This window comes from Oryzias latipes, chromosome 2, assembly GCF_002234675.1.
Source record: "Oryzias latipes chromosome 2, ASM223467v1".
NCBI classification, from domain to species: domain Eukaryota; kingdom Metazoa; phylum Chordata; class Actinopteri; order Beloniformes; family Adrianichthyidae; genus Oryzias; species Oryzias latipes.
In genome coordinates this window covers 8,432,360-8,448,625 of record NC_019860.2, presented here as the reverse complement: position 1 = coordinate 8,448,625, position 16,266 = coordinate 8,432,360, and the positions used below count along the sequence as shown (strand labels likewise).

At 41.0% G+C, this 16,266-nt stretch overlaps 2 protein-coding genes across 5 annotated transcripts in view; one reads left to right on the top strand and one right to left on the bottom strand.

The window, feature by feature from the left end:
- The window catches only part of LOC110013798 (gastrula zinc finger protein XlCGF28.1), a 989,290-nt gene that overhangs the window by 604,187 nt on the left and 368,837 nt on the right, over nucleotides 1–16,266 (top strand). The window lies entirely within an intron of this gene.
- Nucleotides 1–16,266, bottom strand: part of LOC101169839 (NLR family CARD domain-containing protein 3) — a 1,010,604-nt gene that overhangs the window by 756,796 nt on the left and 237,542 nt on the right. The window lies entirely within an intron of this gene.

Sequence of the window (16,266 nt, the reverse complement as noted above, 5' to 3'; positions counted from 1 at the left end):
AAATTATATTTCAGAAAGAAGAATCTGAAATAATAAAATTGAAAAAGTGAAAATAACTCATTGGATGAACTCAATTTGATTGTCAGGCAGGATTTCCATCTAATAAATATGAGTAGCCCCAACTCAAAGAAAATTCTTCCATGAAATATAACTGAGTTAGTCGAACTTAATTTTATCACAAAAATCCAAACAGAAATTCATTGACTTAATAAAACTTACTTTTACTTGTTCAACTCAAAAAAAATATTTCTTCTAAATTTATCTTTTCCCTTTTAATCCCCCAATAATACACATACACACTCAGGCCAAATCTAAGGTCCTTTTATTGAAAAAACAAAAAAAAAAACAACAGAAACTTAAATAGGACCTGTACAGTGCAGTCTTTCACCCTTGTGCTATCCTAGGCACTTTAACGTTGGGAGTTGGGTCATCTAGATCAACATGACAGGACACTGAACCTTTTTTCTTTAATGATTTGTGATCTTCACTGGTGTCCATGGATTACATGAAATCCTCTTCAACTTTATCCATCCAACTTTATCCATCTTTGTCATTGTAGGGAGAACACGTCAATGTAAGGATTGGATCATCTGGACCCCATAGGATAGCACAAGGGTTAAATGGTTCTAAATGTCAAACCTTAATCATTAATAACTCTAATGCTCAAATTCCTAACATGACAATCAAAAATATCCAAAAGACACTATTATCATTCAAAAGAGTGGCATCTTTCTCAAAGAATAATTTGAGGGTGGTGATCTTCCACCAAATTATCTGCCTGTTTTACACGAGCAATTTAAAATGTAACAGGGCTGTAAAAGTAGTCCATAAAGCCAAAGAAAGAAAGCTTTCTGCTGGGCCTTAAAACCTTGTGGGCACAAAAGCCTTACATCTTGTTATTAGAGCATAAACAAAAATGGTCCTAAAACAGAGCATATTTAATGAAATGTAAACAAATTAAAAACATATGTAATAAAATTATAAACAAAATGTTTTTTTTTCCTTTTACAGTCCATCTCAAAGTCAAAACCTAAAAAAAAAAAAGAAAAAAAAGAAGAATGGCTGGCTACTTAAGAATCTTACAGCTTTTTTGCTCTACAACTGAACAAATCAAACAAGAACACAGCTCTTAACACAGTAAACACAGTTCACAAATGGGTTGAGTGGACCAAATCTGGGCTTCAGTGTTTAAAAAAAAAATTGAAAATGTCTCTTGCTGCATGTTTTGAATCATGTTAAAGTCCATTTCAACCTGTGTTAAGAGTCATGCAATTGCCATACAGGTAAGAGAGAAACGTAAACTGGAAGAATGCCCACTTTAGAAGGATGGAGGTAGTGCCCTAAGGTCCTGAAAGAGGTGAAATTGGAAATTCCACTTATTTTAAAATGTCTCAAAATGGACAACGTCCATGAGTTCACTGTTTGTTGTTGGTTTAACGGGGAACACTGCCATAGACATACCAAATATTCCTTAATGAAAGAGTCAGGATCTTCATTGAGGTAGATGGCAACACTCTTCAGGATGCACTCCCTTCTAGTGTTGATGTCATCACACTAAAGCAGGAGCAACTTGTTAGTTAGCAACTAGGAGCAACTAGGAGTTACTTGTGAAGGTGTCCTCCCCTAAATAACCCAGCAAGGTGTTATGTATCATACTTTACAATGTTTGCATAAGCACCATTTCTCAAATATGTTCAATGGAGCAGTGTTGGAAAAATATAATCTTTCGCTTTGAGATTACTTTCCTTGTTGCATGTTCAAAAAAGTCGAGAAGAAGAAAACCACGGGATTCGGCCGGATTAAGTTTAACAAATTTATTCCCTAACAATATTTCTAAAAAGTAAAAGATAATAAAACAGAATAAAACAGATCAATCTGGGTGTCCAAAACCAAGGCCTGCAATACGCAAGAGGTTACATTCCGAATTCACATGCAGCTTGTCTGGAGACACAGGAAAGTTCCTTGAGTTCAGAATTTTAAGCATGTGGTCAGAACATCCTCCCCCGGGAGCAAGATGGCCGCCGAATCTCCGCCTCTGGTCGCTAGAGATTGGCTGACGGAGGAGCCCGCCTACTTCCTTCAGCCCATCCTTAGAATCACAGCATCTGGTCTCTGGGGGGGAACCTCACAGATAGACACGGTACGGAATCCCCATGGGTGGCAGGAACTGTCACCGCAGGAAGTCGATCCTAGAGCTTTGTTCTTCACACGGGAGCAGATGCCTGTGGCGGTTCCCAGGGATTGAGATGATTGATTTATGATCCAAGTCAGACCTACAACCAAATGGCCTCAGAAGATCAAAGACCGTATTCTCCTGAAGGGGGGGTTGAGATTGTAGCTGCATTCCTGACACCTCTCACATATACAACTATAGGAAACAACTTCAGAGTTGAAAGGATGTTAAAGCACACACTTCAGCAAATGACTTATCCTCACTGTAATAAAAATTTAAGACTGACAACCCTAATGAAATTACCAAAAAATATAAATTCCTTCAGTTTCCCTCTCTTGACCTCACGAAGTGAGGTCACACAAAAAATAAAAACACATCACATCATGCAATCAAAACAGCTGTGGTCTCGAGCCCTCACAATATATAACAGATCCAATGTGCATTAATGTGCATTTCAAAGGTGTTGATGATCCATTTATGAGTTTAGCAGCGAAAAACCTGTGGAGCTTGCATTAATGATCTTTAAGAAACATTCAGTTGGAAGGAAAAATGCATGCTAAGGCCCCGAGCCTCATCGGCGACCGTCCCTAAGGATACTCATGCTTCATTGGATCTTTGGCACATTGGCGTTTACAAAGAACAAGACATAAAATAGTAAATAAAGAAAACGCACGAATACAAATTCAAATTATTCTAAAAAGTAAAAGATAAAGACAATAAAATAGCACTTCCTGTAAGGAAAAGGAACACCTGGAATTAAGGGGGGGAATGAGAAATGTTAAAGCAGAAAAAAATCACACAGACGATGAAAAGAGAAAAGAAAATTGTCAAACATAACAGTAAGCAATTTTATAAAATGCAACAAAGTCTAAAAAAAGGTCATTCCGGGCCTCGAACACTCGCGTCCTCCTTCTGCATGTCCCACAAGCTCTGGCAAGCTTGGACCTGGCCTCCTATGGACTTCTCAATAAGCCTGTTATTAGAGATGTGACACATCTGATACAACAGAACGGCTGCAAAAGGACTTGGGGTGTCCACTGCTGTGGTACTGTTCTGCCAAGATGATTCTGCTGTGGGTCTAAGTTTTTGTTAGTGTTAGGGTCAGGAATTTTTTTAGAAAATAAAAAACAATAAAACACAAAAGACAATGAGACAAGAATCAATTTACGCATGCGCAGTAAGAGAAAATATGATGGAAAAGGTCCACCACATTTCTCTTCTCAAAGGTCTGCTTCCCCTCGTGCTGTTTTATGAAGAACACAAGTGAGGAAAATACAAATTCAAGAAAAAGAAAAAAGTTTATTATGGGCTGTTGTCTAATGACCCAGTCGTAGAACCTACTCATCCTTGCTGTGGATGAGAGAAAATCAGATGAACAGACACACAAAGCTTTAAAATTTTAAAAATGGTCAATCTGTGTGTTACTATTTAAACATTCTTTCTAGACAAATACATTTAAACGATAATAAAATAATGTCCTTTTAATCATTAAGACCTCTTTTGTCTACCTCCCTCTCTTGGCCTGGGGCTAAGCTCCAGGACAAACACATAAAACGAATTAAATGTAAAGCAAGAACATAAAAACAATAAACTGTTTGGTGCATCGATAAGGTGAACAGGCGTCCTGTCCACGCTCCTGTAATAGGCAAGGTCACAAGAAGAAATAATACAACTGCAACAGAAGATCTTTCATTAATTGCAGGCAGATGTCATCAACCTGTATTAGCAAAACACAAACCTCTTATAGCATAATGTTCTGTCAGAGAGACATTAAACAGTGATCAAAAATGCAAGAAGGATTTTATGAACCCCTCTGTACTATAATGCGAACAATGGTCTGCTATTTTTATGTAATGATTCCATTAAAAGAAAACGTGTGCTAAAGCAATAGCAACAAACAACACACCTTGTGGGGTGAAAGGTGACAGCATGCAATATGGATCAGGGACGGATAGGTTTTATAATAATGGTGACGTCATCAACTTAAATTAGCATTAGCTTAAATTATATGCCATACGATCCATCAGCTTTTAAAACCGCTTTCCTAAAGTAAACTATGAAGAATACGAATATTCAATGACACTATAGTTCTACAGCCCAGACTGAGTTTCCTTCATCTGCATCTTTCAATCAGCTGCACTGAGATCTAAAAATCTGTGCTCCTGCAGTTACCTGAATCACCACCGGGGGGACGATGAAGAATGAACCAACATCAACTTAACCTGTGGACCATGAAGCATCAGAGAGCGTTTTTAACATCACCTCTGCATCTTCATGAGCCGTCTCCTCTCTGCTCAGTTGTTGAACGGCAAAATTAACCTGTACATTTTTATTGAGGGAGGAAAGTGAACACCTGAAAAAACACAATTTAACCAATGTGTTGTTAATGTCCTGCTTAGTCTAATCCTATGTGAGATACAGCTGTGTCTGACAGCTAGTATCATTGCATTTGTGAGTGTATGAATGCACAATAAGCCGCTCGCCCTCAGGGTTAATATATGTCAGTGTAGTTCAAATGCCACGTGTGGTCTTCTACCTGCTGAAATACTTCTTACTGTTAATCATGCTCTCTGTCATAATGGAGTGTACAGGTCAGACCATTCGGAGGCTTCAAACACAGGAGTTCAGGCTTCAAACCTGAAATTAACGAAACCACCTGGCGTTTCAGGGCCCTTTACATGTCTGCAGTGGGGGTCGGCTGTGGTGTCCGGCATGGCATCCAGTCTGCTGTCTCCTGTTTTGACAAGACTGTCCCATCCCAACAGATTCACAGGCGTGTTTGGTGAATGCACGCATGAATGTTCCACCATCTGGTCAAAAGTCAGTCGGATGGTCTTTTGCCGGTTTTGAGGAGTCATTTGTTCATTTGTCAGAGCAGGTAGAGTGTCCAGTAGACTCATCAGTGGTTACCTTTGAGCTTGAAAAAGACAATGGCTCCTGCATCAAGTGGTGTTGTCCGACTTGCCCTGTGGTCCTCGCCACGGTGGAGGAGGGCTTGGAGTGGTCATGGGTACTGTTCATTTTTCCTCCAGACCCTCTGCCTCTTGGTCTGTACATTCTGCTGTTGGGCACCTTGTTGTGGGCTGTCAGGGTTCAGAGCGCCATAGATGCCATTTCCAACTGCTGCTGGGGTCCCCTGGGTGGCCTGCTTCCCCCAGGATTTTTCCACCCGTCCTCCTGTTTTGGCCTCCGAATGGCTGAGCATGACACGTCATTACTGCTGTCTTTGAGGGCATCAAAAGTCAAAATTCATGTTAGTTTCCTTTTCTTTTTTAAAACACCTTTTATCCTGTGTGAATCATTTCAGCAGGGTAAAGAATTGTTTTTCTTCAGTTGCTCAACCTCCCCCTCTCTCCTGTCCTGTTTCTTCAAATGTGCTCTGGGGGTCAGTCACTGCTGACTCGGCTCCCTCCTGTGAAGGTAGAGAGCTGCGGAGGATGGTAAACTTCTGCGTCTTTTGTCACTCACCCACAAAACAGAGGGGGGTTTTCTGCCTAAAGTTTTATGAGATCTCGGGGGGGGGGGGAGCTGCTCTTCTGCTTGGAAAGAGATTTAGAAATGTATTAGTCATGTTCAGTCTTCACCGTCTCCAACACCGTCAGTTGATCAGTAATGAAAACCAGCAAAGGGAAAAATCCCTAAAATTGTCTTTGTCCGAAATGATGGACCTGGAGTAAAATCTTTGAAAAATATATTGTCTTACATGCATTCTGGCCGCTAATCATTCACTCTTAATCAACAAAATAAAGACAAATTGTTTTGACTTACCATTAAGGACTGTTGTTGCCCTACAAAAAGAATTTGGAGAAGTACTAAAAGCAACAAAATCCCACAATTTAAACTTTTCCTTATTTAACCAAAAACACAATTCTCACTCTAAAACACAGACAATCAATACAAAACTAGAACTTTTAACCGTTTTGCAAAAGACATAACACAACAAATTAGGTACCTTACACAAACAAAAATAAACAATTTCACTGAAATGAATCGTTCATAACTAGCGTTTTAACATTCATGTTCCCTCTTCTCCTGTTCTACCAGACCCTGCACTTTCATACCACACCTTCCCATGTCCACAGACCCTCTATTTCACCTACAATGCCTTTTAATTTCTCCTGCTTTTCACCTTACATGTCTTGTCTCTACATTGCCACATCCTTCCAAATCCTCAACCATGTTTCCCTTTTTCTTTACCTCATCCTTTTCCCCATTCTGAAAACAATTTTCAAATACTATTGATTACGATTCAAACAAACAAAACCGCCACTCATTCGCTTCTCATTCAACCAGCAGTGCACAAGATCAAAACAAACAGAAAAACGAACTTAAACAAATTAAAAATGTCAATAATACTTCTTCGAACAAAACTGAACTTAATCGCGGTTATTAGGACATACAAACAAATTAGAGACATGTATTCACAAGAAAACCGAAATAATTACAAAATTATTTTACCCCAAATGTATTAGACCCTGCAACCATGCACGCTGATCTCGCCGTTGCGGCAGAGGCTCCCGTCGGAGGCGCTGTGCAACATAAAAACCTTTTTCGGCGAACCGAAAACCCACTGAAAGTTGTTTTTCAACGCTGTTTTACAACCGAGGTCATGATTAAGCCCAATAAGACAATCCCCGCGATGATTGTACCGCAAATTACATCCCAAACTCTTCAAATTTTCATCGTGAAAAAGTTCAGCACGTTCCGTCATACTTGGTCGTCAGGGACGCGTCTCGCCGACCACATGGTACTAACAAAGCCAATCACAGCCAACACCATTTTGGCTAGGCCTCCGTCACGCTTGCCACGTGGTACAGACAAAACCAATCACAGTCGTCTACACATTCGAAAACAAGTAAAACGTCCCGTCATTGGTCCGTTCGATGTAAACACGATGAACAAGATGGCTGCGTCCGTAGAGCAGACAATACACAGGGAAATGTGGAAAATACAGTTAAAATGCACAAATTTCAAACACTCTTTCATTCCATTCTTTCCAAAATCGCATACATTTCATTCCATTCATCCTCATTCAAGCCATTTTCACCGCTGTTGTCAAGTCAAGTCATTAGCGTCATGTTGTCTGTCGTCAAAACAAAATTCACCGGTTTCCTCATATTTTCTGTCTAGTGCACCTATCATTTTTATTGTGAATCTCTTTGTGGTTTCTCTACGCATTAAAAATAATTTGTGAAGGTTCGCCGCCTTCCTGGTTTTTCCGAAAATCCTAAAACGCGCAAAATTAGTTCCTATAGTAACACTGTTGTTTTCGTACGGGATTTCGTACAGGCTCAAACAGACGCAAAACCTACTTAATTTTAACGTAATCCAAATATCACACGCTCCTAATTTGGTGTTTATTCAATTTTGACAGGCTAAACAGACACAAAACCTGCACAATTTACTCAGCTCTAATTTTCATGAATTTCCTTAGCCCAATTTGCTGTTTCAGGAGGGTGAACCACAAAACTTATACAGGTGCGCTATGCCGTCCACATACTTCACTTCCCCACAATTTGAGTTATTCACTAAAAGAATAACGTAAACAATATGCAGAATTTACGAACAGGTTCCTGCTTTACCTTTTGTTTGTGAGGCCTCGAGGGAAGTCAAGCACGTGGGGGAGCGTCACCGACTTTTCGCCGAAAGTCTCAGATATCTCATAATAAACCACTATCGGTCCTCTTACTCGCGTTGCGATTCCGCGTTTCTTCCCTACCTTATCACGTCGGGGTCACCATAAATGTTGGAAAATATAATCTTTCGCCTTGAGATTACTTTCCTTGTTGCATGTTCAATAAAGTCGAGAAGGAGAAAACCACGGGATTCGTCCGGATTAAAGATTAACAAATTTATTCCCTAACAATATTTCTAAAAACATAGTAAAAACAGATCGATCTGGGTGTCCAAAATCAAGGCCTGCAATACGCAAGAGGTTACATTCCGAATTCACATGCAGTTTGTCTGGAGACACAGGAAAGTTCCTTGAGTTCAGACTTTTAAGCATGTGGTCAGAACATCCTCCCCCGGGAGCAAGATAGCCGCCGAATCTCCGCCTGTGGTCGCTGGAGATTGGCTGACAGAGAAGCCCGCCTACTTCCTTCCGTCCATCACAGCATCTGGTCTCTGGCTTCCTGCTTCAAACGTCCAGGGGGGTTATTTCAAAGACGGACCACTGTCCGACCACCAACGGTGTCCCCATGGGGGTCCAGCACCGTCGCCCGGATCCTTCTCCGCAGGCAATCAGTCCCAACTCTTTGTCCTTCTCATGTGAGTTGACACCTTCAGGGGGTTCCCATGAATTGAATTGAATCCTGGAGACAATTTAATTCTGGTCCATGTCAGATCTACAGTTAAGGCTTCCAGATGGTCTTAGAAGATCAAAGACTGTTTTCTCCTGAAGGGGGTTGGAGGTTGGAGCTGCATTCCTGAAACCTCTCACAACTTAAAGAAGCTTCGAGGTTTTAAGGATGTAAAAGCACACACTTCAGGAAATGACTTATCTTCACTGTAATAAAATTTAAGACTGCAAACACCTAATGAATTTACCAAAAAATATAAATTCCTTCAGACCTCGCTAAGTTCTTCTCGTTAATTTGCAGATTTTCTTTATGTTTATTCAGTTTTCCCTTAAGTTCACTGTGGATTATTGTTCACCTTTCAACCTGAAGAAAAGGAATTCAACATTTTTCTCTTTTACTTTTGGACTGTGGATTTTTATTGGATCGTCGGATAACGAGGAGAGCTGCAGGAGCGTCAAAACTGAGGACTTAACACTGGAACTATACATTTTAGTCAAAAAACTTGACTCTTTATTGCCAGACTGACCTTGGACAAGAAAAGGAGCAGAAAATCGCTGGAAGTAAGTAACTGCTACCGTTTCTCTGAATCGTAAATCAAGGATCAAAGAGTCAAACGTCTTTCATGTTTTCCTAATATGGAGGAACAAAACACTGAAAGACGGACTATAAAAATGACTGAAAAGGCTGTGGAAGATTATATATCTAGAAAAGTTCAAGCACGCAGGAGTAAACTTGCAAAATTAACAAGCATGACAAAAGAAATCGATCTATTAATGGAAGATGATGCAAATCTGGACATTGTAAACCACAAGTTGTGCATTGATTTTCATAACTTGCACCAAGAGTTTGTTGATTTAAATGAGGATTTGCAAAGGCATATGGATCAAGAGGATTATTTAATAGATCAAAGAAGTTGGTTTGAACCTAAAAACCAAACATTTAACCAGTTCTTTTGGAAATGTGAAGAATGGATGAAAGAGGTGACAAAACGCTCACAAATGGCTGAAGAATGCAATACGGAGATAAAACCTTCAGATAGCAGATCTACATCCTCAAAGAGGAGCAGTAAGCATCGCCACAAGTCACCTTCAGAGAGTGGAACTTCATTGTCTTCATCTTCTTCTGTAAGACTGCAAGCTGCTATAGAGCAAGCATCACTAAAGGCAAAGGCTGCTGCTTTGATGGAAAAACTAGCAATAGAGAAAGAAGAAGCAGAGTGGCACGCACAAAGAAAAATAAGAGAAGCAGAATATGAGGCTCAAGAAAAAAGGAAGGAAGCTGAGCTAAAGGCTAGAAAAGAGTTACATGCTATACAGGCTGCTCTCGCTGAATCAGATGCAAAAATGGTTACAGAAGTGTTACAGAAATTTGAACGAACATTTTCAGAGGCAAGCAGGAGTAAAGTTGAGAGGAAAGATTGCAAAGTCAAAGGGGCCCTGCGCTGGGCTCTCCTGGCGCGGCGGGGGGCTGCTTTCCTGGTTGGGCTGGGGCGGCGCTCTCTTTCCCTCCGCGCCTCCCTGCTCTCTGGCTCTGGGGGCCTCGCGGCGGTCCTGCTGGCCCTGGCCTGGGTGGCGGGCTTGGTCGCCCGGGGGGCGGTTGTTCCCCGCCTGTTCCCGTGTGCCGTTGGGGGGATTCCGGCTGCCGCTGCTGCTGCGGCGGGGGTCTGGGTGTGGGGGTGGCTGGGCGCTCCTCCTCCTTTTCACATTCCACCATCCATTTTAGAAGAACATAAACACTCACCTGAGCACAGGTGTTAGCTCACCTTTGCACTAATAGTTTGCATGATTGAATGAATGAAAGATTTCACACTAGTTGGTTTAAAGGCATAGGTATGCGTTCGTGAACACTATCTGTTTTGTGTACATGTTGACATGTGAACATTTTTGCAGCTAGCAGGTATGTTGATAACATTTCAGTGTGTGTGTAGACAGGTCCCGCCCTTTTTGTACTACATTTGAACTGTACCGTAATGATAAACAACCAGTAAACCTGTCTGCTCTATGCTGCCTCATGGTCTTACCCCCCCTCTTACTATCACACTCACCCCCCCCCCCCTCTCTAACATCCCTCTCTTCTTCCCTCCTTTCCTTTTCCGTCCGGTCCAACACCAAAGATTTTCAAACATGATTGAAATTAATAAAGTTTGGCCTCAATTACAAAAGGGGTTTATTCAGACATACCTTTGGTTTGTCTGAAGATTAATAAACCCTCTTGTTAAAGTAAAATATGTCCAACACAAGAGGCCCTCAGCTCTCATCTGCCTGCCTAGCTGTTGGACAGGACAAGTTTAAAAAAAAAAAAAGATTGCAAAGTCAAAGTGAATGCTGATTCTCGAGATGAAGGTCAGAGAGTTAAACCTGCACCTGACATTAAAGTCGATGTTTCATCCAGATCTGTACCAGCTTCATCAGAACCAGATCCAAGTGATAACAAACTGGTGCTTGATAGTCTGTGCAAAGCTATTTCTCATCAAGCTAATGTAACAGAATACCTCGTGAAGAACCACAAAGCATCACTACTTCCAGACTTCAGAATCCCAGTTTTCAAGGGCGACCCACTTGAATACAAATCCTTCATTCGATGCATTGAACACGCAGTGGAAAGTCGATCTAGTGATGACTGTGATCGCCTACAGTTTTTGCTACAATACACAGAAAACCAGCCGCACGAGTTGGTTAAAAGCTGCATCCACATGGAACCGTCAGCAGGCTACATGAAAGCTAAACAGATGTTACAAGAGTTTTTTGGCGAAGACTACACTATTGCAGAAGCTTATGTAAAAAGAGCTTTGGAATGGCAGCCAATCAAATCAGAAGATGGTTCTGCTCTGCAGTCATTTGCATTATTTCTCACCAGCTGTCTCAATGCAATGACAGATAGCAGCTACATGGAAGATCTGGACAACACAGCTACAATCAAATCCCTGGTAAATAAACTTCCCTTTAAAGCCAAAGAAATCTGGAGAAAGACGGCTTGTGATCTTCAAAAGAAGCAGGTAAAGGGTTAAGTTTAAAGACTTTGTAGAATTTGTCAACAAGCAGGCTAAATATTTGCTGCACCCGCTCTATGGAAATATCAAAGACACTTCAAGTCCCAGAGAAATTGCACCAGCACCAAAACCAAAGAAGGTTTTCACCACTACCATTGTGGCACAAGGTGTTAAAAACAGTTCTGTATCAAAGGGAACAACAGTAGATGCATACAGCAAACCATGTCTGTATTGCAAAGGTGGACAGCATAACCTGGAAATCTGTGAAAGGCTGCAGAATAAATTGCACAAAGACAAGATAGGCTTCCTGAAAAGCAAAGGGTTGTGCTTCGCCTGTCTGAGGCATGGACACATGAGCACCAACTGCAAAGTCAAACTTCAGTGCCAAATGTGTGATAAGCTATACCCCACACTGCTCCATAAAGTTCAAAGAGACTCCAATGAAGAAGGAAAAAAGGACAGCAGTGAACAGCAAACAGTATCAAGTGCTTTGGTGCAAATGACAGAAAAGATGGAGGTTACCGGGGTCGGAAGGGATGACTGTGTGCTGTCAATCGTTCCAGTTCTTGTCAAGGCTCAGAAGGGAACCCATATCATAAAAACATACGCATTTTTGGATCCAGGAAGCTCAGCTACATTTGCAACGGAATCTCTGATCAATCAGCTTAACCTGACTGGACTCAAAACTAGCATTCTGTTGCGAACCATGGGCAACGAATCTCTTGTAAATACTCGAGTCATGACTGGACTGGAAATAAGCAACTTACAGGGAGACAATTTCATCAGTTTGCCAGAGGTTTTTTCACAAAAAACTATCCCTGTAACTAAAGATCTTCTTAGATTTGTCTGGTGGCCCGATGGAGAATACAGTCAAGAGCTCTGTGATCACAAAATGCTTGTCCACATTTTTGGAGCAACATCCTCTCCAAGTGTTGTAAATTTCACTCTTCGACAATGTGCTACTGATTTTGAGAATGAGTTTACCCAAGAAGGCTCAAACACAGTGAAGAACAACTTCTACGTTGACGATTGCCTCAAGTCAACCACTGATGAAGACACAGTTTTAAATCTATGTAAAGACTTACGAAACATGTTGAAGAAGGGAGGATTTCGGCTGACAAAATGGTCAAGCAACAGTCGCACAGTCCTTAATGCAATCTCTGCTGAAGAGAGAGCACAAGGATATCAAGATTTGGATCTAAATAAAGACAACCTACCGGTGGAAAGAGCATTAGGAAAACAATGGTGCACTGAGACTGATCAGTTTAAGTTCAAGATTAATCTGAAAAAACGACAACACACCAGAAGAGGATTGCTCTCACTCGTGAGTTCAATTTATGATCCGCTGGGGTTTTTGGCTCCTGTCATCCTGCCAGCAAAACTCATCCTGCAAGGTTTATGTCGAAATTAATGTGGTTGGGACGAAGAGTTGACAGAGTTGACTGAGAACATTCTAAAGGATTGGATGAACTGGATCTCCAGTCTGAAGGCTCTCGACTCCTTTGGAGTAAACAGATGTGTTAAATCAAAGCCACTCAAAAACCCAATCTTCGCACAACTTCATCATTTTTCAGACGCCAGCGAGGATGCTTATGGAACAGTGAGTTATCTTACACTTCATAGTGAAACCAAAGAGGCTCAGTCTACTCTGATTCTGGCAAAGGCAAGAGTCGCTCCTTTAAAATCACAAACCATCCCAAGAATGGAGTTGATTGCAGCCACAGTTGCAGTGAAAATGGATATGCTTTTAAGAAGAGAGTTGGATTTGGAACTCAGTGACTCAGTGTTTTGGACAGAAAGCACCTCAGTGCTAAAGTACCTGAGCAGCGAAAGTGCAAGATTTAAGACATTTGTCGCCAACCGGATTTCAAGAATCTTGGATCACTCAAAACCTTCTCAGTGGAGATACGTGCCCGGAACTCTGAATCCTGCTGATTGCGTGTCTAGAGGACAGTGGATGCTTTTCTGAAACATCAAGATTGGCTGACAGGACCAGACTTCATACGCCATGATCAGTCACAGTGGCCCACAATCCTGCTCCGGAAGTGTTGTATCACACTGATCCAGAGGTCAAGAGAGCAGTTCAAACACATACTATTCAGGTTGAAGAGCTTGAAACAGCCACGGACAAACTGATGACCTATTACTCATCTTGGACAAAACTAAAGCGTGCAGTGGCCTGGTTCCTAAAGTTGAAAGACTTACTAAAAGAAATAAAAACAAAGAAGGATTAAAGTGCTTCAACTGAATTGAAGACAACCAACCTCCGTAAGAATGTTTGCAATGGAACTCGTTTGACTTGTGATGATCTGACAAGAGCAGAGACAGAGATCGTGAAATACTGTCAAAGACAAACATTCAAAGATGATGTATCAGCATTAAGGAATGGCACAGTTTTGAAGAAAAGTAACCCTCTCTTCAAGTTGGACCCAATTCTGCAAGATGATGTACTAAAGGTTGGAGGAAGGTTAAGGCATTCTGCAATGCCATATGACTCAAAGCATCAAGCCATCCTGCCAAAAGGGTCACACATCTCAAAACTGAGACACATTCACCATGTGGGCGATGTGGTTCTCATCGTAGATGATACCTCACCCAGAAAATCCTGGCCGCTTGGAAGAGTCGTGCAAACCCTTCCTGATAGACAAGGTTTTGTTCGACAAGTAAAAGTGAAGACTAAGACCAACAAACTTTGTCGACCAATTACTAAGTTGTGTCTTCTTGTGGAGTCTGATGAGTAAGCATGAGCACTAATGAGAATGTCAATATTTAAATAGGTGCTAGATGCATGTTTATTTGTTTGTAAGAAGTGCTTAAGTTTATTAGTACATTAAGTAATTGTTTCAAAGGGTTTGATAACAATTAGGGGCCGGTAATGTAGACGCCTTAATGCCAGAGATGACCATTTTGCATTCAGTGTGTTATTCAGTTTACAGCCAGTAGGGGGAGCCGGGGTTTCACTCTGTAGTTCACTGGTGGTCACGCAGCAGATGCACGTCGGTCTCAATTTTGGAATGGAGTCAAACAGTTTTTTGACCTCGCTAAGTTCTTCTCGTTAATTTGCAGATTTTCTTTATGCTTATTCAGTTTTCCCTAAGTTCACTGTGGATTATTGTTCACCTTTCAACCTGAAGAAAAGGAATTAAAGATTTTTCTCTTTTACTTTTGACTGTGGATTTTTATTGAATCGTTGGATAACGAGGAGAGCTGCAGGAGCATCAAAACTGAGGACTTAACACTGGAACTATACACTGATTTTTCTAGATGTTTCCCCTGATTATTCAAACAAAGGACTACTGAAACAGTTACGTATGACCAATAAAAGGCTCTGCAGCAAAACTACATCTGTCCAGTTCTGCTTTTGGCCAAGTGCCTCGGAAAAAACTCGTAAACCCACAGAGGAGCTCATGCTTTTACAGGCTGGGTTGGGAAAAAGAACTGTCACTATTCCTGAGGATGCTGGCCATAAGCAGGTATGTTTCCTCACATCAAACTTCAAAAAGTGGATTCAGGTGGAGGTAAGGAAAAACAAATCTTTGATTAAAATTTTACTACCGGCACTCGGCGGTCACAGGCATTCAGTGTGAGGTGTACCCCAAAATGAGCCAACTGGAAGGGGCATGGATGCTTTACAAAGCCATGGGTAAAACTTACGCTTCATACAAGACAAGTGTAACAGGGTGAACTGTTATTATTGTGTTATTATTTGGCCCCTGAAGGCAGCAGCTCATGCTGCCATTAGACACAAGTGTATCTGGAGACGTGCTGATAAGAGACTGGTTTTAAGGAACGACGGGGACGAAAGAGGAGCAGCTCTGAAGTCAGGAGACGGCGGGTTGCTTTTTCCAACTTCAAGAAAATCGACTTTGTTTGTTTGTTGAACAGATCAAAGGAGACAGATCATTTCCCGGAATGAAAGCTGTTGTTGAAAAAATAAAAATCATGTGAACTGGGCTGTTCTTCCGAAGATCCTCACAAACATGATAACTGTTGCTATAACACGTGAAGGTTTTTGTCACACATTCACATTAGTGTCCTGTGTTTTTTTTTTTTCCACGTCTGCAGTCTCTTTCTCTTTCTTTCATCCACAGAAGCTCCAATCAGGAAGATTTCCTCATCAGACTCTATCAGACATCCTTCCTGCTCCACTCTGATTGGTCGGCTGTGAAACACTGAGGAAAACAAAGGAACGAGCAGAACATGAGAATTCCACTTTCTACTGTTGTTGTCTTCTGTTCCAAACCTTGACAGCTCCAGAAGCTACATCCGCAAGAACTTTGTCCAACACTTCACATCAAAGCATTTCCATGACCAAGGTTCCATCCTGATATTATGGGATGTTCTTTTGATGAATCATCTGATGTTCCTGCTCGGTTCTAACCATCTTCCTTCATCTTAAGGTCATCTCCTCCAAAACTGGCAGATGAAGAGCTGCACTGATACAAAATCAGTTTTAAAAATATAACTTGTTCTGTTTTTTTCTTTATCTGCATCCATGAAAAATGTTTACATTGAAATATAAAAGCATCAGATAAGTAACAATAGATTCAACTCAAAATTGGTAAATCCACAACACTAAACATATTTAATTTAGGGGAAAATAAGCACATTTATTAACTTTATTAATCTATTTAGAATCACAGCATTTTGGTTAAGTTTCTTCAGGCTAACTTTGAAAAGACTAATCTATTTGAAAGACAAAAACGAAACAAAAAATACATTCTAAAATCTTTAAATACTCAATTTCCAAGACAAAAACTGGATTTCAAAGAGACTCAAAGCCAGAATGAAGTTTGCAGATT